Source organism: Puntigrus tetrazona, chromosome 16, assembly GCF_018831695.1.
Source record: "Puntigrus tetrazona isolate hp1 chromosome 16, ASM1883169v1, whole genome shotgun sequence".
Lineage (NCBI taxonomy): Eukaryota > Metazoa > Chordata > Actinopteri > Cypriniformes > Cyprinidae > Puntigrus > Puntigrus tetrazona.
In genome coordinates this window covers 57,201-77,081 of record NC_056714.1, presented here as the reverse complement: position 1 = coordinate 77,081, position 19,881 = coordinate 57,201, and the positions used below count along the sequence as shown (strand labels likewise).

The 19,881-nt window shown below is 37.4% G+C and overlaps 21 non-coding genes and 10 pseudogenes across 21 annotated transcripts; all 31 read left to right on the top strand.

Annotated features, from left to right (window-relative positions):
• The first annotated feature begins 1,511 nt into the window (after positions 1 to 1,511).
• Positions 1,512 to 1,630, top strand: LOC122361389. Its single transcript, XR_006252948.1, has one exon. It is a non-coding gene; the product is annotated as a 5S ribosomal RNA (ribosomal RNA).
• A 279-nt stretch (positions 1,631 to 1,909) lies between these two features.
• On the top strand, positions 1,910 to 2,028 carry LOC122361388. The gene has a single exon (XR_006252947.1). It is a non-coding gene; the product is annotated as a 5S ribosomal RNA (ribosomal RNA).
• A 279-nt stretch (positions 2,029 to 2,307) lies between these two features.
• LOC122361188 lies at positions 2,308 to 2,431 on the top strand (annotated as a pseudogene).
• Positions 2,432 to 2,713: 282 nt separating this feature from the next.
• LOC122361387 lies at positions 2,714 to 2,832 on the top strand. The gene has a single exon (XR_006252946.1). It is a non-coding gene; the product is annotated as a 5S ribosomal RNA (ribosomal RNA).
• A 278-nt stretch (positions 2,833 to 3,110) lies between these two features.
• On the top strand, positions 3,111 to 3,229 carry LOC122361386. Its single transcript, XR_006252945.1, has one exon. It is a non-coding gene; the product is annotated as a 5S ribosomal RNA (ribosomal RNA).
• A 271-nt stretch (positions 3,230 to 3,500) lies between these two features.
• On the top strand, positions 3,501 to 3,619 carry LOC122361385. Its single transcript, XR_006252944.1, has one exon. It is a non-coding gene; the product is annotated as a 5S ribosomal RNA (ribosomal RNA).
• Positions 3,620 to 3,902: 283 nt separating this feature from the next.
• On the top strand, positions 3,903 to 4,021 carry LOC122361384. The gene has a single exon (XR_006252943.1). It is a non-coding gene; the product is annotated as a 5S ribosomal RNA (ribosomal RNA).
• A 274-nt stretch (positions 4,022 to 4,295) lies between these two features.
• Positions 4,296 to 4,414, top strand: LOC122361224 (annotated as a pseudogene).
• Positions 4,415 to 4,694: 280 nt separating this feature from the next.
• LOC122361217 lies at positions 4,695 to 4,813 on the top strand (annotated as a pseudogene).
• Positions 4,814 to 5,093: 280 nt separating this feature from the next.
• LOC122361382 lies at positions 5,094 to 5,212 on the top strand. Its single transcript, XR_006252941.1, has one exon. It is a non-coding gene; the product is annotated as a 5S ribosomal RNA (ribosomal RNA).
• Positions 5,213 to 5,495: 283 nt separating this feature from the next.
• On the top strand, positions 5,496 to 5,614 carry LOC122361381. The gene has a single exon (XR_006252940.1). It is a non-coding gene; the product is annotated as a 5S ribosomal RNA (ribosomal RNA).
• A 281-nt stretch (positions 5,615 to 5,895) lies between these two features.
• LOC122361380 lies at positions 5,896 to 6,014 on the top strand. The gene has a single exon (XR_006252939.1). It is a non-coding gene; the product is annotated as a 5S ribosomal RNA (ribosomal RNA).
• A 280-nt stretch (positions 6,015 to 6,294) lies between these two features.
• LOC122361379 lies at positions 6,295 to 6,413 on the top strand. The gene has a single exon (XR_006252938.1). It is a non-coding gene; the product is annotated as a 5S ribosomal RNA (ribosomal RNA).
• Positions 6,414 to 6,689: 276 nt separating this feature from the next.
• On the top strand, positions 6,690 to 6,808 carry LOC122361174. Its single transcript, XR_006252894.1, has one exon. It is a non-coding gene; the product is annotated as a 5S ribosomal RNA (ribosomal RNA).
• Positions 6,809 to 7,088: 280 nt separating this feature from the next.
• LOC122361378 lies at positions 7,089 to 7,207 on the top strand. Its single transcript, XR_006252937.1, has one exon. It is a non-coding gene; the product is annotated as a 5S ribosomal RNA (ribosomal RNA).
• A 275-nt stretch (positions 7,208 to 7,482) lies between these two features.
• On the top strand, positions 7,483 to 7,601 carry LOC122361377. Its single transcript, XR_006252936.1, has one exon. It is a non-coding gene; the product is annotated as a 5S ribosomal RNA (ribosomal RNA).
• A 280-nt stretch (positions 7,602 to 7,881) lies between these two features.
• On the top strand, positions 7,882 to 8,000 carry LOC122361367. Its single transcript, XR_006252927.1, has one exon. It is a non-coding gene; the product is annotated as a 5S ribosomal RNA (ribosomal RNA).
• A 276-nt stretch (positions 8,001 to 8,276) lies between these two features.
• On the top strand, positions 8,277 to 8,395 carry LOC122361365. The gene has a single exon (XR_006252925.1). It is a non-coding gene; the product is annotated as a 5S ribosomal RNA (ribosomal RNA).
• Positions 8,396 to 8,676: 281 nt separating this feature from the next.
• Positions 8,677 to 8,795, top strand: LOC122361364. The gene has a single exon (XR_006252924.1). It is a non-coding gene; the product is annotated as a 5S ribosomal RNA (ribosomal RNA).
• A 279-nt stretch (positions 8,796 to 9,074) lies between these two features.
• LOC122361171 lies at positions 9,075 to 9,193 on the top strand. The gene has a single exon (XR_006252891.1). It is a non-coding gene; the product is annotated as a 5S ribosomal RNA (ribosomal RNA).
• A 275-nt stretch (positions 9,194 to 9,468) lies between these two features.
• LOC122361363 lies at positions 9,469 to 9,587 on the top strand. The gene has a single exon (XR_006252923.1). It is a non-coding gene; the product is annotated as a 5S ribosomal RNA (ribosomal RNA).
• Positions 9,588 to 9,861: 274 nt separating this feature from the next.
• LOC122361361 lies at positions 9,862 to 9,980 on the top strand. The gene has a single exon (XR_006252921.1). It is a non-coding gene; the product is annotated as a 5S ribosomal RNA (ribosomal RNA).
• Positions 9,981 to 10,261: 281 nt separating this feature from the next.
• LOC122361223 lies at positions 10,262 to 10,380 on the top strand (annotated as a pseudogene).
• A 272-nt stretch (positions 10,381 to 10,652) lies between these two features.
• Positions 10,653 to 10,771, top strand: LOC122361225 (annotated as a pseudogene).
• Positions 10,772 to 11,043: 272 nt separating this feature from the next.
• On the top strand, positions 11,044 to 11,162 carry LOC122361292. Its single transcript, XR_006252914.1, has one exon. It is a non-coding gene; the product is annotated as a 5S ribosomal RNA (ribosomal RNA).
• A 274-nt stretch (positions 11,163 to 11,436) lies between these two features.
• On the top strand, positions 11,437 to 11,555 carry LOC122361184 (annotated as a pseudogene).
• A 274-nt stretch (positions 11,556 to 11,829) lies between these two features.
• On the top strand, positions 11,830 to 11,948 carry LOC122361360. Its single transcript, XR_006252920.1, has one exon. It is a non-coding gene; the product is annotated as a 5S ribosomal RNA (ribosomal RNA).
• A 281-nt stretch (positions 11,949 to 12,229) lies between these two features.
• On the top strand, positions 12,230 to 12,347 carry LOC122361261 (annotated as a pseudogene).
• Positions 12,348 to 18,908: 6,561 nt separating this feature from the next.
• LOC122361257 lies at positions 18,909 to 19,027 on the top strand (annotated as a pseudogene).
• Positions 19,028 to 19,300: 273 nt separating this feature from the next.
• On the top strand, positions 19,301 to 19,419 carry LOC122361242 (annotated as a pseudogene).
• Positions 19,420 to 19,691: 272 nt separating this feature from the next.
• Positions 19,692 to 19,810, top strand: LOC122361190 (annotated as a pseudogene).
• Positions 19,811 to 19,881: the final 71 nt, after the last annotated feature.

Below are 19,881 nucleotides of genomic sequence, written 5' to 3'. Positions count from 1 at the left end.
CGGGTTTCACGAACTGTAAGTTACCACGCCGGGTTTCACGAACTGTAAGTTACCACGCCGGGTTTCACGAACTCACCCTTTTAGTGAATTTCAACCTTGCCAGGACATTAATTTTACAGCTCAACCATGCCAGGAAATTAATACTACAGTTCAACCTTGCCAGGAAATTACCTTTTGCAGTTCAACCTTGTCAGGAAATTACTTATACAGTTCAACCTTTCTAAAAGGACATTACAATTTTTCTATTCATTTTGACTGCATTTACTTCTTTAAATCTTTTGAATTAAATCAATTATTCTGATTTCAATATACAGAAAACCACTGGTGCCTCCACCACTTCAACCAGATAATTTAGAGTAATCAATCCTGCAGTTCTTTTATGAAAAGGTGACTGCTTACCTGTTTCGTTGTTCAGTACTGATGGTTGAAGCAGAGGATTCCCAGCAGAGACCTCGTCTCAGACAGATCCGGGTGCCCCCTCCAAATTGTTGGGAAAAAATCTTCGTTGTTTCCCTCCCAGGTTCAGGTCTGTCAATGATGAGACTTACTCTTAAATTTAAAATCTTAAGTTTAATAAAGTCAGAATAATTGAGACTGAGCTCAGGATACAGAACAACAGCATCCAAGGCATGCAGGGCAGTCCTGTATGCTCACACTACATTTCACACAATATTTATATTCTTGTGCTTGGGTCTTCCTCCCATTCAGGGTGTCCTTCACAGAACCAGGTGCAGTTGTTTCTTCTCGACCAGTAGATGAGCTCAGCAGTCTCCATATCTTGTTTCTGTAGATAAGACATTTTGTACAGCACATAAACACATAATATCAAAATGGAAGTACTTGGATGGGGAGACTGCCTAGGAATACCAGGTGCTGTAAGTTTTGAGTTTTTCACTACTTATCTAATACACTGGCCCTTAGTGTGGCCAAAGTTTGACCAGCTCTTTGCTTTCCCTTACTGCTTATTTAATTCAATTGCCTTTAAAGTAGCTGTTCTTTAAACAGAGTTTGACTGTTTTTAACTACTTAACTAATGCTCTTATCTTTAATGTAGCTCATTTTGAAGTATTTTTTTGTATTTCATTCATTACTTATCTAGTATAATGGCACTTAGTGTGCCTCACCTTAAAATAGGGGCTTTTTGCAGCAGCTTTAGCTTACGGCCATACCACCCTGTTCACGCCTGATCGTCGTCGCCTCACCTTAAATAGGGGGCTTTTGCAGCAGCTTTAAGCTACGGCCATACCACCCTGTTCACGCCAATACACTGGCCCTTAGTGTGGCCAAAGTTTGACCAGCTCTTTGCTTTCCCTTACTGTATTTAATTCAATTGCCTTTAAAGTAGCTGTTCTTTAAACAGAGTTTGACTGTTTTTAACTACTTAACTAATGCTCTTATCTTTAATGTAGCTCATTTTGAAAGTTTTTTTTTGTATTTCATTCATTACTTATCTAGTATAATGGCACTTAGTGTGCCTCACCTTAAAATAGGGGCTTTTTGCAGCAGCTTTAGCTTACGGCCATACCACCCTGTTCACGCCTGATCTCGTCTGATCTCAGAAGCTAAGCAGAGTTGGGCCTAGTTAGTACTTGGATGGGAGACTGCCTAGGAATACCAGGTGCTGTAAGTTTTTGAGTTTTCACTACTTATCTAATACACTGGCCCTTAGTGTGGCCAAAGTTTGACCAGCTCTTTGCTTTCCCTTACTGCTTATTTAATTCAATTGCCTTTAAAGTAGCTGTTCTTTAAACAGAGTTTGACTGTTTTTAACTACTTAACTAATGCTCTTATCTTTAATGTAGCTCATTTTGAAGTAGTTTTTTTTTTTGTATTTCATTCATTACTTATCTAGTATAATGGCACTTAGTGTGCCTCACTTTAAAATAGGGGGCTTTTTGCAGCAGCTTTCGCTTACGGCCATACCACCCTGTTCACGCCTGATCTCGTCTGATCTCAGAAGCTAAGCAGAGTTGGGCCTAGTTAGTACTTGGATGGGAGACTGCCTAGGAATACCAGGTGCTGTAAGTTTTTGAGTTTTTTCACTACTTATCTAATACACTGGCCCTTAGTGTGGCCAAAGTTTGACCAGCTCTTTGCTTTCCCTTACTGCTTATTTAATTCAATTGCCTTTAAAGTAGCTGTTCGTTAAACAGTGTTTGAAAGTTTTTTTAACTACTTAACTAATGCTCTTATCTTTAATGTAGCTCATTTTGAAGTATTTTTTTGTATTTCATTCATTACTTATCTAGTATAATGGCACTTAGTGTGCCTCACCTTAAAATAGGGGGCTTTTTGCAGCAGCTTTTAGCTTACGGCCATACCACCCTGTTCACGCCTGATCTCGTCTGATCTGATCTCAGAAGCTAAGCAGAGTTGGGCCTGGTTAGTACTTGGATGGGAGACTGCCTAGGAATACCAGGTGCTGTAAGTTTTTCAGTTTTTTCACTACTTATCTAATACACTGGCCCTTAGTGTGGCCAAAGTTTGACCAGCTCTTTGCTTTCCCTTACTGCTTATTTAATTCAATTGCCTTTAAAGTAGCTGTTCTTTAAACAGAGTTTGACTGTTTTTAACTACTTAACTAATGCTCTTATCTTTAATGTAGCTCATTTTGAAGTATTTTTTTTTTTTTTGTATTTCATTCATTACTTATCTAGTATAATGGCACTTAGTGTGCCTCACCTTAAAATAGGGGCTTTTTGCAGCAGCTTTAGCTTACGGCCATACCACCCTGTTCACGCCTGATCTCGTCTGATCTCAGAAGCTAAGCAGAGTTGGGCCTAGTTAGTACTTGGATGGGAGACTGCCTAGGAATACCAGGTGCTGTAAGTTTTTTGAGTTTTTCACTACTTATCTAATACACTGGCCCTTAGTGTGGCCAAAGTTTGACCAGCTCTTTGCTTTCCCTTACTGCTTATTTAATTCAATTGCCTTTAAAGTAGCTGTTCTTTAAACAGAGTTTGACTGTTTTTAACTACTTAACTAATGCTCTTATCTTTAATGTAGCTCATTTTGAAGTATTTTTTTTTGTATTTCATTCATTACTTATCTAGTATAATGGCACTTAGTGTGCCTCACCTTAAAATAGGGGCTTTTTGCAGCAGCTTTTAGCTTACGGCCATACCACCCTGTTCACGCCTGATCTCGTCTGATCTCAGAAGCTAAGCAGAGTTGGGCCTAGTTAGTACTTGGATGGGAGACTGCCTAGGAATACCAGGTGCTGTAAGTTTTGAGTTTTTCACTACTTATCTAATACACTGGCCCTTAGTGTGGCCAAAGTTTGACCAGCTCTTTGCTTTCCCTTACTGCTTATTTAATTCAATTGCCTTTAAAGTAGCTGTTCTTTAAACAGAGTTTGACTGTTTTTAACTACTTAACTAATGCTCTTATCTTTAATGTAGCTCATTTTGAAGTTTTTTTTGTATTTCATTCATTACTTATCTAGTATAATGGCATTAGTGTGCCTCACCTTAAAATAGGGGCTTTTTGCAGCAGCTTTAGCTTACGGCCATACCACCCTGTTCACGCCTGATCTCGTCTGATCTCAGAAGCTAAGCAGAGTTGGGCCTAGTTAGTACTTGGATGGGAGACTGCCTAGGAATACCAGGTGCTGTAAGTTTTTGAGTTTTTTCACTACTTATCTAATACACTGGCCTTAGTGTGGCCAAAGTTTGACCAGCTCTTTGCTTTCCCTTACTGCTTATTTAATTCAATTGCCTTTAAAGTAGCTGTTCTTTAAACAGAGTTTGACTGTTTTTAACTACTTAACTAATGCTCTTATCTTTAATGTAGCTCATTTTGAAGTTTTTTTTTTTTTTTGTATTTCATTCATTACTTATCTAGTATAATGGCACTTAGTGTGCCTCACCTTAAAATAGGGGGCTTTTTGCAGCAGCTTTAAAGCTTACGGCCATACCACCCTGTTCACGCCTGATCTCGTCTGATCTCAGAAGCTAAGCAGAGTTGGGCCTAGTTAGTACTTGGATGGGAGACTGCCTAGGAATACCAGGTGCTGTAAGTTTTTGAGTTTTTCACTACTTATCTAATACACTGGCCCTTAGTGTGGCCAAAGTTTGACCAGCTCTTTGCTTTCCCTTACTGCTTATTTAATTCAATTGCCTTTAAAGTAGCTGTTCTTTAAACAGAGTTTGACTGTTTTTAACTACTTAACTAATGCTCTTATCTTTAATGTAGCTCATTTTGAAGTTTTTTTTTGTATTTCATTCATTACTTATCTAGTATAATGGCACTTAGTGTGCCTCACCTTAAAATAGGGGCTTTTTGCAGCAGCTTTAGCTTACGGCCATACCACCCTGTTCACGCCTGATCTCGTCTGATCTCAGAAGCTAAGCAGAGTTGGGCCTAGTTAGTACTTGGATGGGAGACTGCCTAGGAATACCAGGTGCTGTAAAGTTTTTGAGTTTTTCACTACTTATCTAATACACTGGCCCTTAGTGTGGCCAAAGTTTGACCAGCTCTTTGCTTTCCCTTACTGCTTATTTAATTCAATTGCCTTTAAAGTAGCTGTTCTTTAAACAGAGTTTGACTGTTTTTAACTACTTAACTAATGCTCTTATCTTTAATGTAGCTCATTTTGAAGTTTTTTTTTGTATTTCATTCATTACTTATCTAGTATAATGGCACTTAGTGTGCCTCACCTTAAAAAATAGGGGGGCTTTTTGCAGCAGCTTTTAAACTACGGCCATACCACCCTGTTCACGCCTGATCTCGTCTGATCTCAGAAGCTAAGCAGAGTTGGGCCTAGTTAGTACTTGGATGGGAGACTGCCTAGGAATACCAGGTGCTGTAAGTTTTGAGTTTTTCACTACTTATCTAATACACTGGCCCTTAGTGTGGCCAAAGTTTGACCAGCTCTTTGCTTTCCCTTACTGCTTATTTAATTCAATTGCCTTTAAAGTAGCTGTTCTTTAAACAGAGTTTGACTGTTTTTAACTACTTAACTAATGCTCTTATCTTTAATGTAGCTCATTTTGAAGTATTTTTTTTTTTTTGTATTTCATTCATTACTTATCTAGTATAATGGCATAGTGTGCCTCACCTAAAATAGGGGCTTTTTTTTGCAGCAGCTTTAAGCTTACGGCCATACCACCCTGTTCACGCCTGATCTCGTCTGATCTCAGAAGCTAAGCAGAGTTGGGCCTAGTTAGTACTTGGATGGGAGACTGCCTAGGAATACCAGGTGCTGTAAGTTTTTGAGTTTTTCACTACTTATCTAATACACTGGCCCTTAGTGTGGCCAAAGTTTGACCAGCTCTTTGCTTTCCCTTACTGCTTATTTAATTCAATTGCCTTTAAAGTAGCTGTTCTTTAAACAGAGTTTGACTGTTTTTAACTACTTAACTAATGCTCTTATCTTTAATGTAGCTCATTTTGAAGTTTTTTTTTTTTTTTGTATTTCATTCATTACTTATCTAGTATAATGGCACTTAGTGTGCCTCACCTTAAAAATAGGGGCTTTTTTGCAGCAGCTTTTAGCTTACGGCCATACCACCCTGTTCACGCCTGATCTCGTCTGATCTCAGAAGCTAAGCAGAGTTGGGCCTAGTTAGTACTTGGATGGGAGACTGCCTAGGAATACCAGGTGCTGTAAGTTTTGAGTTTTTCACTACTTATCTAATACACTGGCCCTTAGTGTGGCCAAAGTTTGACCAGCTCTTTGCTTTCCCTTACTGCTTATTTTATTTAATTCAATTGCCTTTAAAGTAGCTGTTCTTTAAACAGAGTTTGACTGTTTTTAACTACTTAACTAATGCTCTTATCTTTAATGTAGCTCATTTTGAAGTTTTTTTTTGTATTTCATTCATTACTTATCTAGTATAATGGCACTTAGTGTGCCTCACCTTAAAATAGGGGGCTTTTTGCAGCAGCTTTTAAGCTTACGGCCATACCACCCTGTTCACGCCTGATCTCGTCTGATCTCAGAAGCTAAGCAGAGTTGGGCCTAGTTAGTACTTGGATGGGAGACTGCCTAGGAATACCAGGTGCTGTAAGTTTTTGAGTTTTTTCACTACTTATCTAATACACTGGCCCTTAGTGTGGCCAAAGTTTGACCAGCTCTTTGCTTTCCCTTACTGCTTATTTAATTCAATTGCCTTTAAAGTAGCTGTTCTTTAAACAGAGTTTGACTGTTTTTAACTACTTAACTAATGCTCTTATCTTTAATGTAGCTCATTTTGAAGTATTTTTTTTTTTTGTATTTCATTCATTACTTATCTAGTATAATGGCACTTAGTGTGCCTCACCTTAAAATAGGGGCTTTTTGCAGCAGCTTTAGCTTACGGCCATACCACCCTGTTCACGCCTGATCTCGTCTGATCTCAGAAGCTAAGCAGAGTTGGGCCTAGTTAGTACTTGGATGGGAGACTGCCTAGGAATACCAGGTGCTGTAAGTTTTTGAGTTTTTTCACTACTTATCTAATACACTGGCCCTTAGTGTGGCCAAAGTTTGACCAGCTCTTTGCTTTCCCTTACTGCTTATTTAATTCAATTGCCTTTAAAGTAGCTGTTCTTTAAACAGAGTTTGACTGTTTTTAACTACTTAACTAATGCTCTTATCTTTAATGTAGCTCATTTTGAAGTATTTTTTTGTATTTCATTCATTACTTATCTAGTATAATGGCACTTAGTGTGCCTCACCTTAAAATAGGGGGCTTTTTGCAGCAGCTTTAGCTTACGGCCATACCACCCTGTTCACACCTGATCTCGTCTGATCTCAGAAGCTAAGCAGAGTTGGGCCTAGTTAGTACTTGGATGGGAGACTGCCTAGGAATACCAGGTGCTGTAAGTTTTTGAGTTTTTTTCACTACTTATCTAATACACTGGCCCTTAGTGTGGCCAAAGTTTGACCAGCTCTTTGCTTTCCCTTACTGCTTATTTAATTCAATTGCCTTTAAAGTAGCTGTTCTTTAAACAGAGTTTGACTGTTTTTAACTACTTAACTAATGCTCTTATCTTTAATGTAGCTCATTTTGAAGTTTTTTTTTTTGTATTTCATTCATTACTTATCTAGTATAATGGCACTTAGTGTGCCTCACCTTAAAATAGGGGCTTTTTGCAGCAGCTTTTTAGCTTACGGCCATACCACCCTGTTCACGCCTGATCTCGTCTGATCTCAGAAGCTAAGCAGAGTTGGGCCTAGTTAGTACTTGGATGGGAGACTGCCTAGGAATACCAGGTGCTGTAAGTTTTTGAGTTTTTCACTACTTATCTAATACACTGGCCCTTAGTGTGGCCAAAGTTTGACCAGCTCTTTGCTTTCCCTTACTGCTTATTTAATTCAATTGCCTTTAAAGTAGCTGTTCTTTAAACACAGAGTTTGACTGTTTTTAACTACTTAACTAATGCTCTTATCTTTAATGTAGCTCATTTTTGAAGTTTTTTTGTATTTCATTCATTACTTATCTAGTATAATGGCACTTAGTGTGCCTCACCTTAAAATAGGGGCTTTTTGCAGCAGCTTTAGCTTACGGCCATACCACCCTGTTCACGCCTGATCTCGTCTGATCTCAGAAGCTAAGCAGAGTTGGGCCTAGTTAGTACTTGGATGGGAGACTGCCTAGGAATACCAGGTGCTGTAAGTTTTTGAGTTTTTCACTACTTATCTAATACACTGGCCCTTAGTGTGGCCAAAGTTTGACCAGCTCTTTGCTTTCCCTTACTGCTTATTTAATTCAATTGCCTTTAAAGTAGCTGTTCTTTAAACAGAGTTTGACTGTTTTTAACTACTTAACTAATGCTCTTATCTTTAATGTAGCTCATTTTGAAGTATTTTTTTTTTTTTGTATTTCATTCATTACTTATCTAGTATAATGGCACTTAGTGTGCCTCACCTTAAAATAGGGGCTTTTTGCAGCAGCTTTAGCTTACGGCCATACCACCCTGTTCACGCCTGATCTCGTCTGATCTCAGAAGCTAAGCAGAGTTGGGCCTAGTTAGTACTTGGATGGGAGACTGCCTAGGAATACCAGGTGCTGTAAGTTTTTGAGTTTTTCACTACTTATCTAATACACTGGCCCTTAGTGTGGCCAAAGTTTGACCAGCTCTTTGCTTTCCCTTACTGCTTATTTAATTCAATTGCCTTTAAAGTAGCTGTTCTTTAAACAGAGTTTGACTGTTTTTAACTACTTAACTAATGCTCTTATCTTTAATGTAGCTCATTTTGAAGTATTTTTTTGTATTTCATTCATTACTTATCTAGTATAATGGCACTTAGTGTGTGCCTCACCTTAAAATAGGGGCTTTTTGCAGCAGCTTTAGCTTACGGCCATACCACCCTGTTCACGCCTGATCTCGTCTGATCTCAGAAGCTAAGCAGAGTTGGGCCTAGTTAGTACTTGGATGGGAGACTGCCTAGGAATACCAGGTGCTGTAAGTTTTTGAGTTTTTTCACTACTTATCTAATACACTGGCCCTTAGTGTGGCCAAAGTTTGACCAGCTCTTTGCTTTCCCTTACTGCTTATTTAATTCAATTGCCTTTAAAGTAGCTGTTCTTTAAACAGAGTTTGACTGTTTTTAACTACTTAACTAATGCTCTTATCTTTAATGTAGCTCATTTTGAAGTATTTTTTTTTTTTGTATTTCATTCATTACTTATCTAGTATAATGGCACTTAGTGTGCCTCACCTTAAAATAGGGGGCTTTTTGCAGCAGCTTTAGCTTACGGCCATACCACCCTGTTCACGCCTGATCTCGTCTGATCTCAGAAGCTAAGCAGAGTTGGGCCTAGTTAGTACTTGGATGGGAGACTGCCTAGGAATACCAGGTGCTGTAAGTTTTTGAGTTTTTCACTACTTATCTAATACACTGGCCCTTAGTGTGGCCAAAGTTTGACCAGCTCTTTGCTTTCCCTTACTGCTTATTTAATTCAATTGCCTTTAAAGTAGCTGTTCTTTAAACAGAGTTTGACTGTTTTTAACTACTTAACTAATGCTCTTATCTTTAATGTAGCTCATTTTGAAGTATTTTTTTTTTTTGTATTTCATTCATTACTTATCTAGTATAATGGCACTTAGTGTGCCTCACCTTAAAATAGGGGCTTTTTGCAGCAGCTTTAGCTTACGGCCATACCACCCTGTTCACGCCTGATCTCGTCTGATCTCAGAAGCTAAGCAGAGTTGGGCCTAGCTAGTACTTGGATGGGAGACTGCCTAGGAATACCAGGTGCTGTAAGTTTTTGAGTTTTTCACTACTTATCTAATACACTGGCCCTTAGTGTGGCCAAAGTTTGACCAGCTCTTTGCTTTCCCTTACTGCTTATTTAATTCAATTGCCTTTAAAGTAGCTGTTCTTTAAACAGAGTTTGACTGTTTTTAACTACTTAACTAATGCTCTTATCTTTAATGTAGCTCATTTTGAAGTATTTTTTTGTATTTCATTCATTACTTATCTAGGATAATGGCACTTAGTGTGCCTCACCTTAAAATAGGGGCTTTTTTGCAGCAGCTTTAGCTTACGGCCATACCACCCTGTTCACGCCTGATCTCGTCTGATCTCAGAAGCTAAGCAGAGTTGGGCCTAGTTAGTACTTGGATGGGAGACTGCCTAGGAATACCAGGTGCTGTAAGTTTTGAGTTTTTCACTACTTATCTAATACACTGGCCCTTAGTGTGGCCAAAGTTTGACCAGCTCTTTGCTTTCCCTTACTGCTTATTTAATTCAATTGCCTTTAAAGTAGCTGTTCTTTAAACAGAGTTTGACTGTTTTTAACTACTTAACTAATGCTCTTATCTTTAATGTAGCTCATTTTGAAGTTTTTTTTTGTATTTCATTCATTACTTATCTAGTATAATGGCACTTAGTGTGCCTCACCTTAAAATAGGGGTCTTTTTGCAGCAGCTTTAGCTTACGGCCATACCACCCTGTTCACGCCTGATCTCGTCTGATCTCAGAAGCTAAGCAGAGTTGGGCCTAGTTAGTACTTGGATGGGAGACTGCCTAGGAATACCAGGTGCTGTAAGTTTTTGAGTTTTTCACTACTTATCTAATACACTGGCCCTTAGTGTGGCCAAAGTTTGACCAGCTCTTTGCTTTCCCTTACTGCTTATTTAATTCAATTGCCTTTAAAGTAGCTGTTCTTTAAACAGAGTTTGACTGTTTTTAACTACTTAACTAATGCTCTTATCTTTAATGTAGCTCATTTTGAAGTATTTTTTTTTTTTTTGTATTTCATTCATTACTTATCTAGTATAATGGCACTTAGTGTGCCTCACCTTAAAATAGGGGCTTTTTGCAGCAGCTTTAGCTTACGGCCATACCACCCTGTTCACGCCTGATCTCGTCTGATCTCAGAAGCTAAGCAGAGTTGGGCCTAGTTAGTACTTGGATGGGAGACTGCCTAGGAATACCAGGTGCTGTAAAGTTTTGAGTTTTTCACTACTTATCTAATACACTGGCCCTTAGTGTGGCCAAAGTTTGACCAGCTCTTTGCTTTCCCTTACTGCTTATTTAATTCAATTGCCTTTAAAGTAGCTGTTCTTTAAACAGAGTTTGACTGTTTTTAACTACTTAACTAATGCTCTTATCTTTAATGTAGCTCATTTTGAAGTATTTTTTTGTATTTCATTCATTACTTATCTAGTATAATGGCATAGTGTACCTCACCTTAAAATAGGGGCTTTTTGCAGCAGCTTTAAGCTACGGCCATACCACCCTGTTCACGCCTGATCTCGTCTGATCTCAGAAGCTAAGCAGAGTTGGGCCTAGTTAGTACTTGGATGGGAGACTGCCTAGGAATACCAGGTGCTGTAAGTTTTGAGTTTTCACTACTTATCTAATACACTGGCCCTTAGTGTGGCCAAAGTTTGACCAGCTCTTTGCTTTCCCTTACTGCTTATTTAATTCAATTGCCTTTAAAGTAGCTGTTCTTTAAACAGAGTTTGACTGTTTTTAACTACTTAACTAATGCTCTTATCTTTAATGTAGCTCATTTTGAAGTTTTTTTTGTATTTCATTCATTACTTATCTAGTATAATGGCACTTAGTGTGCCTCACCTTAAAATAGGGGGCTTTTTGCAGCAGCTTTAGCTTACGGCCATACCACCCTGTTCACGCCTGATCTCGTCTGATCTCAGAAGCTAAGCAGAGTTGGGCCTAGTTAGTACTTGGATGGGAGACTGCCTAGGAATACCAGGTGCCGTAAGTTTTTGAGTTTTTCACTACTTATCTAATACACTGGCCCTTAGTGTGGCCAAAGTTTGACCAGCTCTTTGCTTTCCCTTACTGCTTATTTAATTCAATTGCCTTTAAAGTAGCTGTTCTTTAAACAGAGTTTGACTGTTTTTAACTACTTAACTAATGCTCTTATCTTTAATGTAGCTCATTTTGAAGTATTTTTTTGTATTTCATTCATTACTTATCTAGTATAATGGCACTTAGTGTGCCTCACCTTAAAATAGGGGCTTTTTGCAGCAGCTTTAGCTTACGGCCACACCACCCTGTTCACGCCTGATCTCGTCTGATCTCAGAAGCTAAGCAGAGTTGGGCCTAGTTAGTACTTGGATGGGAGACTGCCTAGGAATACCAGGTGCTGTAAGTTTTTGAGTTTTTCACTACTTATCTAATACACTGGCCCTTAGTGTGGCCAAAGTTTGACCAGCTCTTTGCTTTCCCTTACTGCTTATTTAATTCAATTGCCTTTAAAGTAGCTGTTCTTTAAACAGAGTTTGACTGTTTTTAACTACTTAACTAATGCTCTTATCTTTAATGTAGCTCATTTTGAAGTATTTTTTTGTATTTCATTCATTACTTATCTAGTATAATGGCACTTAGTGTGCCTCACCTTAAAATAGGGGCTTTTTGCAGCAGCTTTAGCTTACGGCCATACCACCCTGTTCACGCCTGATCTCGTCTGATCTCAGAAGCTAAGCAGAGTTGGGCCTAGTTAGTACTTGGATGGGAGACTGCCTAGGAATACCAGGTGCTGTAAGTTTTTTGAGTTTTTCACTACTTATCTAATACACTGGCCCTTAGTGTGGCCAAAGTTTGACCAGCTCTTTGCTTTCCCTTACTGCTTATTTAATTCAATTGCCTTTAAAGTAGCTGTTCTTTAAACAGAGTTTGACTGTTTTTAACTACTTAACTAATGCTCTTATCTTTAATGTAGCTCATTTTGAAGTATTTTTTTTTTTTGTATTTCATTCATTACTTATCTAGTATAATGGCACTTAGTGTGCCTCACCTTAAAAATAGGGGCTTTTTGCAGCAGCTTTAGCTTACGCCATACCACCCTGTTCACGCCTGATCTCGTCTGATCTCAGAAGCTAAGCAGAGTTGGGCCTAGTTAGTACTTGGATGGGAGACTGCCTAGGAATACCAGGTGCTGTAAGTTTTGAGTTTTTCACTACTTATCTAATACACTGGCCCTTAGTGTGGCCAAAGTTTGACCAGCTCTTTGCTTTCCCTTACTGCTTATTTAATTCAATTGCCTTTAAAGTAGCTGTTCTTTAAACAGAGTTTGACTGTTTTTAACTACTTAACTAATGCTCTTATCTTTAATGTAGCTCATTTTGAAGTATTTTTTTGTATTTCATTCATTACTTATCTAGTATAATGGCACTTAGTGTGCCTCACCTTAAAATAGGGGCTTTTTGCAGCAGCTTTAGCTTACGGCCATCCCACCCTGTTCACGCCTGATCTCGTCTGATCTCAGAAGCTAAGCAGAGTTGGGCCTAGTTAGTACTTGGATAGGAGACTGCCTAGGTGGCCAAAGTTTGACCAGCTCTTTGCTTTCCCTTACTGCTTATTTAATTCAATTGCCTTTAAAGTAGCTGTTCTTTAAACAGAGTTTGACTGTTTTTAACTACTTAACTAATGCTCTTATCTTTAATGTAGCTCATTTTGAAGTATTTTTGTATTTCATTCATTACTTATCTAGTATAATGGCACTTAGTGTGCCTCACCTTAAAATAGGGGCTTTTTGCAGCAGCTTTAAAGCTTACGGACATACCACCCTGTTGGCGCTAGAGAGCACACAGGAAGTTGTTGGCTGCAGTAGGGAGAGGAAGGCTCTCCTCCATTTTGTGTTAATTTTTGTCTTTGTATTTTGCTTTTTCTTTAGTTAAAGTTAGTTTTTGTTTGTTTTTTCAGTTATAAAACCACCCAACAGCAGCATTTTTGCTTGCTGGAGGGTGAATTACATCTTTATTTTCTCTTTTCTCCTTTTTTTCAATGGGCGGATTAACGGCAAGCGACACTGGACTGGCACGAGGAACAAGCATGGCAAGCGACTCTGGACTGGCACGAGGAAGAAGCATGGGAAGCGATATTGGACTGTACGAGGAACAAGCATGGCAAAGCGACACTGGACTGGCACGAGAGGAAGAGCCACGGCAAGCGACACTGGACTGGATGGCGAGACACGTATGACAAGCGACACTGGTCTGGATTACCGACAACGAGAAGAACATGGAAAAAACCTAGACACAAGAGACAAGTTTGGCAGAAGAAGATATTTAAAGGAGGCGACTGTGATTGTGAATGTGGAGAATGTAAGTGAGGTGAGAGCTGTGGATATTATAAAAGCGGTGACGGATAAATGTGGAAATGGGAATATTTTGGCGTTAAGACCAAGGCAAGGAAAAGAATATGAACTTACAATGGAAAAGGAAGAAGCATGTGAGAATTGACTGATGGACTTTTAATAAAAGGGGTGAACTGCGAGATAAAAAAATTGCAAAATAGAGATTACGTTGTTTCCTTCATACCTGCCCGTCTATCTTGATGATAATAAAATTTTAGGAAATTGGAAGGATGGGAGTTAATCCCATGTCAAATGTTAAAAGAAGATGCTACCGGGCACTGACATTGAGGACGGAACAAGGTTCCTAAAGTTAGATTCCCAAAGAAGTGACATCGTTGCCATATAGCACAAAGTTGGAAACAGCCGAGGGGCCGCAGTATTTTAGGGTGATGCACAGCCATCAGGTGAAGACCTGTAGGCTGTGCATGAGCCCAGGACACCTGCTTAAAGAATGCCCAGATTTTTAAGTGCTATAAGTGCGAGGAGAGGGGACATTTTGCAAGAGATTGCAATGCTGTCAGATGCCGGAGTGTCATGGAGTTTTAAATAAATGTGAATGTTGGATGGAGAGGAGAGGAAGGAGGTAGGGAAGATCGGATGGGCGGACAGGTGCATGAAGGAAACAACGAGGAGGAAAGACAAATTGATGAAGAACAAGAGGAAGAAGGACTACAACAAAAAGAAAAACAGAAGAGAATCAGACAACATAGAGGAACGTGAAGGAGAAAAAGAGAATGACAAAGACAAGGAACAGACAACAGAACAGGACACTCAGTGGGCGGAAATGGAAATAGCGGACAGTTTTAAAACTTTTCTAGATGATGTGGAGAGAGATGGACAAGGAATAGAAGTTCAAAGCAAAGAAATGGACAGTGAAGAAGAAACAAGGACAAACAGTATGGGAAAAGACAGAGGGGAGAGAGGACAAATAAGAAGGAGAACAATAAAGGTAAAACCAAACGTGGAAAATGCAAGGAAAAAAATAATGACAAGTGCAAACAGGTATGAAGCGTTAAGAGGGCTGGAGGAGAAGATGGAGAATAATGGTTTTTAAGTATTTATTTTTCTTTTTTTAATGGTTTTTAGTTGTGTTACTTTTAATGCAAGGGGACTGATGGACATGAGAAAGTTTGAAAGAGTGAAAGAAAAATGTAAAGGGAGAAGATGTTATCGTTTTGCAAAGAAACAAATTGGAAAGAGAGTGTGATGGTGGACTATAAAAGAAATGGGATGGAGATATTTTGTATAACAATGGAGATGGAAGGCTTGGAAGAGGAGTGGCTTTTTAATGAGAAAAAATGTTTTTAATTCAAGCAATGTAGTGTATAAAGATAAGATGGGGAAATGTATGGTGGTTGAAGTAAATTGTGAAGGGCGTGAACTGATTTTAGCCAATGTACACGCACCAACAGAAGAGAGAAAGAAAAGAAAAGAGTTTTTAATGTTTTAAGAAATATTGTAAAGAAGTATAAAGAAATAATAATGATGGGGATTTTAATACTGTTTTTAGCAAGCAGGATATGGCGGAGGAATGGTTTTTAAATCAGACACAGGGAGAAATGAATTAAAGGAACTGATGAGAGAAAATAACTTAATAGATGTGTGGAGGAAATGAATGGAGGAAAAAGGAGTTTTCAAGAAGGCAAATAGTAGGGAACTTTATTTGTAAAACAAGAATTGATTATGTGTTATGTACAAGAAATGTAGGGAATTTTATTGAAAAAATCAGATATGAAGAAACCAGTTTTAGTGATCATAAGTTTTTACGTTTTAAAATAGATTGGAGCAACATGCAAAGGGGTCGGGAGTATGGATTTTAAATACAGAGATTTTAAAGAATGAAGACTATGTTTTGAAGGTTAAAGAGGTCATTGAAAAGGAAAAGGAAGGAAAATGAAATGTATACAGAGGATAAGAGAATCTGGTGGGAGAATGTCAAATTTTTAATCAAAAAATTTTCAATCAAATATTGTAGTACTTTGAGGAAATGCAAAGGTTCAAAGAAAGAGAAATAAAGAAGAGTTTGGAAATTGAATTGAATAAAGAAAATAAAGACATACTAAAGATAAAGGAAATGGAGGAAGACTGAAAGAAATAGAAGAAAAAAGAATATGAGAGGCGAGGTTAAGAAGCAAAGCTAAATATCTTGTGGAGGGTGAAAAATGCACAAAATTCTTTTTGATTTGGAAAAAAAGAAAGGAAAGCTGATATTATAAAGGAAATACGAGGAAAAATGGAGAAATTGTAGAAGGTAATGAAAATATTTTAAAAGAAATAAAGGATTTTTATGAGGATCTGTTTAGTGCAAGGGGCGTGGAAGAGAAGGAAAAAAAGAAACTGCTGAATCAGATAAAAGCAAAAGTAAGTGAGGAAGATAAAAAAGATTGTGACCAAGTAATCAGAGAAGAAGAGATCGAAAGAGCAATAAATGAACTGAATAAAAAAAAGAGTCCGGGAATAGACGGTTTGGGAACTGAATTTTATGTATGTTTTAAAGGGGTTTTAACAAAGATTTTAAATGAGGTTTTTAAAGAAATTTTTGAAAAAGAAGAAATTAATGAAAGAACGAGGATGGGGTTAATGAAGCTGGTATATAAAAGGAAGGGTGAAAAAATAGATTTAAAAAACTATAGGCCAATTACAATGTTGAACACGGATCTTAAAATTTTAGCCAAGGTTTTAGCAAACAGATTAAAGGAAGTTATGCCAAGCATAATTGAAACAAACCAAGCATACGGAGTGAAAGGAAGGGATATAGATGACATAAAAATGAGTATAAGAGATACAATATGGTACATGAAGGATAAAGGTGAAGATGGATATATAATTAGTTTGGACTTTGAAAAAGCTTTTGATAGGGTGGAACACAGGTATTTATTTGAGGTTTTAAGGAGTTTTGGTTTTGGGGAATTTTATCAAATGGATAGAGATTTTATACAAGGGTGCTTTAACAAGGATAAAATGTAATGGGTTTTAACAGACTGTTTTAAAATCACAAGATCAATTAGGCAGGGTTGTCCGCTTTCAGCTTTACTTTATTCACTTGTATCAGAACCATTGGGACTGGCTATAAAACAAAAAGAAGGAATAATAGGTATAGAAATTGTGAAAACAATGAAGGAAGGTTTATCAATATGCTGATGACACAACGATAATTGTAAAAGGAAAGGATAGTGTCAAAGAAGTTATGAATGTTGTAAAAGAATTTTTGTAAAGGATCTGGGAGTAAAATAAATGAGGAGAAAACAGTATATATCAGATTTGGGAAAGCTATGATTTTAACGGATTGTTTTAACTTCAAGGAAGTGGAACAAATTAAGATTTTAGGAATTTTAATGGGGAAAAATGAGAGAAAAGTAAGAGATGAAATGTGGGAGGAACTAGTAACAGAAATAGAGAGAAGGTTAAACTTTTGGAAACTGAGAACACTAAACTTAAAAGGGAAGGTTTTAATATTGAATGTTTTAATGGTTTCTAAGCTGTGGTATGTTTTAAATGTATCTGAGATGCCTTTGTGGACAGAAAAGAGGTTGAAGAAATGTTTTCTTGACTTTTTATGGGAGGAAAACCAGCAAGAATAGCATATAATACGATTTTAGGGGCGGTGGAAAAGGGGATTAGGTTTAATGGATGTAGAACAGAGAAAAAATGCTTTGAGAGTTAAAATAGTAAAGAAATACCTACAAGAGAAGAGCAAATTTGAGTGGAAAAAAACAATGAAATACTTTTTAAACAAATGTGGGAATTTTAACATGGGGGATGGTATTTTATGGATGAAAACAAAAATTTGGATGACAGAAGGATTACCTGAGTTTTACAGAGAAATGTTTAGTGCCTGGGGAAAATTTTTAAGTAAAATTGTATACAACCCTCAAAGAAGAGAAAACATTTTAAATCAACCCCTGTTCTTAAATAACAACATTTTAAAACAAGACAAAGAACTATTTTTAAGAAATGGATGGAAGTGGGGATAACAAGAGTGAGAGATGTCTTGTATGAATTTAAAGAGGTTTTTACCAATACAATATATTGTGGATGCAATGGATGAAGCAAAAAGAAGAATATAGCAAACAAGAAATAACAAACAAATATGAAATCCTTAAAAAGCAATACCTAAAGAGTGGATTAAAAGAATAGAGAGTACGGAAGAAGAGCAAACAGAGGAACATTTTAATGTGAAACTGGGGAAAAATTTTATGATTTTAAGGGATGTACTGTAAAAATGTTTTATTGTGTTTTTAGAGATGGTGTTTTTAAAGAGCCAACTGTAAATAAGTACTGGGTGGAAAAATTCAACAATCTAAAAGAAGAATGTATATGGAGAAACATGAGGGGAAGTGTGTGAAACAAAGTTGGAATGTTTGGAGTATTTTATAAGACACAAAGTTGTTTTTACTGAAGTTATTTTACAAAAAATAGGGATGGAACAACATGCAATGTGCAAAGTGTGCAAAGAAAAAGAAGAGGGGATTTTACATCTGTTTTTATATTGTAAGGAACTGGAGGCATTTTTAAGGAAATGTAAATGTTTAATCAAAGACTTGACTGAAGAATGGGATGAAAATGGAATGGAATGGAACAGAGTGTTGATGTTTGGATGGGAAAAGAAGTGTAAAAACAAAGCCTTTATTAATCTGTTTGTGATGTTAATGAAAAGTGCAATATGGGGAGGAGAATTGTGGCCAAAAAGGAACAAATTGTTTTGGATGTTTGGACTGTCTTTAAAAGGAAAACTGAAATATATATGGACAAATTGTATGTGTATTTTAAAAGTGAAAAAATCCTAGATGCATTTTATGTTGTTTTTACACGAAATGTCTATCGTGTTTTAAAAGATTTTATGTGGGAGCTACGGAGAAGCGAAGAATTTGTTTAAATAATGTATGAAATTATGAGATATGTGATGTGGATATTGTACAAGAGAAAGTATGTTTTTATTGTATTTGATTGATTGAAAAATATTTTAATAAAAAAAAAAAAAAAAAAAAAAAAAAAAAATTCACGCCTGATCTCGTCTGATCTCAGAAGCAAAGCAGAGTTGGGCCTAGTTAGTACTTGGATGGGAGACTCCCTAGGAATACCAGGTGCTGTAAGTTTTTGAGTTTTTTCACTACTTATCTAATACACTGGCCCTTAGTGTGGCCAAAGTTTGACCAGCTCTTTGCTTTCCCTTACTGCTTATTTAATTCAATTGCCTTTAAAGTAGCTGTTCTTTAAACAGAGTTTGACTGTTTTTAACTACTTAACTAATGCTCTTATCTTTAATGTAGCTCATTTTGAAGTATTTTTGTATTTCATTCATTACTTATCTAGTATAATGGCACTTAGTGTGCCTCACCTTAAAATAGGGGGCTTTTTGCAGCAGCTTTCGCTTACGGCCATCCCACCCTGTTCACGCCTGATCTCGTCTGATCTCAGAAGCTAAGCAGAGTTGGGCCTAGTTAGCACTTGGATGGGAGACTGCCTAGGAATACCAGGTGCTGTAAGTTTTTGAGTTTTTCACTACTTATCTAATACACTGGCCCTTAGTGTGGCCAAAGTTTGACCAGCTCTTTGCTTTCCCTTACTGCTTATTTAATTCAATTGCCTTTAAAGTAGCTGTTCTTTAAACAGAGTTTGACTGTTTTTAACTACTTAACTAATGCTCTTATCTTTAATGTAGCTCATTTTGAAGTATTTTTTGTATTTCATTCATTACTTATCTAGTATAATGGCACTTAGTGTGCCTCACCTTAAAATAGGGGCTTTTGCAGCAGCTTTTAGCTTACGGCCATCCCACCCTGTTCACGCCTGATCTCGTCTGATCTCAGAAGCTAAGCAGAGTTGGGTCTAATTAGTACTTGGATGGGAGACTGCCTAGGAATACCAGGTGCTGTAAGTTTTGAGTTTTTCACTACTTATCTAATACACTGGCCCTTAGTGTGGCCAAAGTTTGACCAGCTCTTTGCTTTCCCTTACTGCTTATTTAATTCAATTGCCTTTAAAGTAGCTCTTCTTTAAACAGAGTTTGACTGTTTTTAACTACTTAACTAATGCTCTTATCTTTAATGTAGCTCATTTTGAAGTATTTTTTGTATTTCATTCATTACTTATCTAGTATAATGGCACTTAGTGTGCCTCACCTTAAAATAGGGGCTTTTTGCAGCAGCTTTCGCTTACGGCCATCCCACCCTGTTCACGCCTGATCTCGTCTGATCTCAGAAGCTAAGCAGAGTTGGGCCTAGTTAGTACTTGGATGGGAGACTGCCTAGGAATACCAGGTGCTGTAAGTTTTTGAGTTTTTTCACTACTTATCTAATACACTGGCCCTTAGTGTGGCCAAAGTTTGACCAGCTCTTTGCTT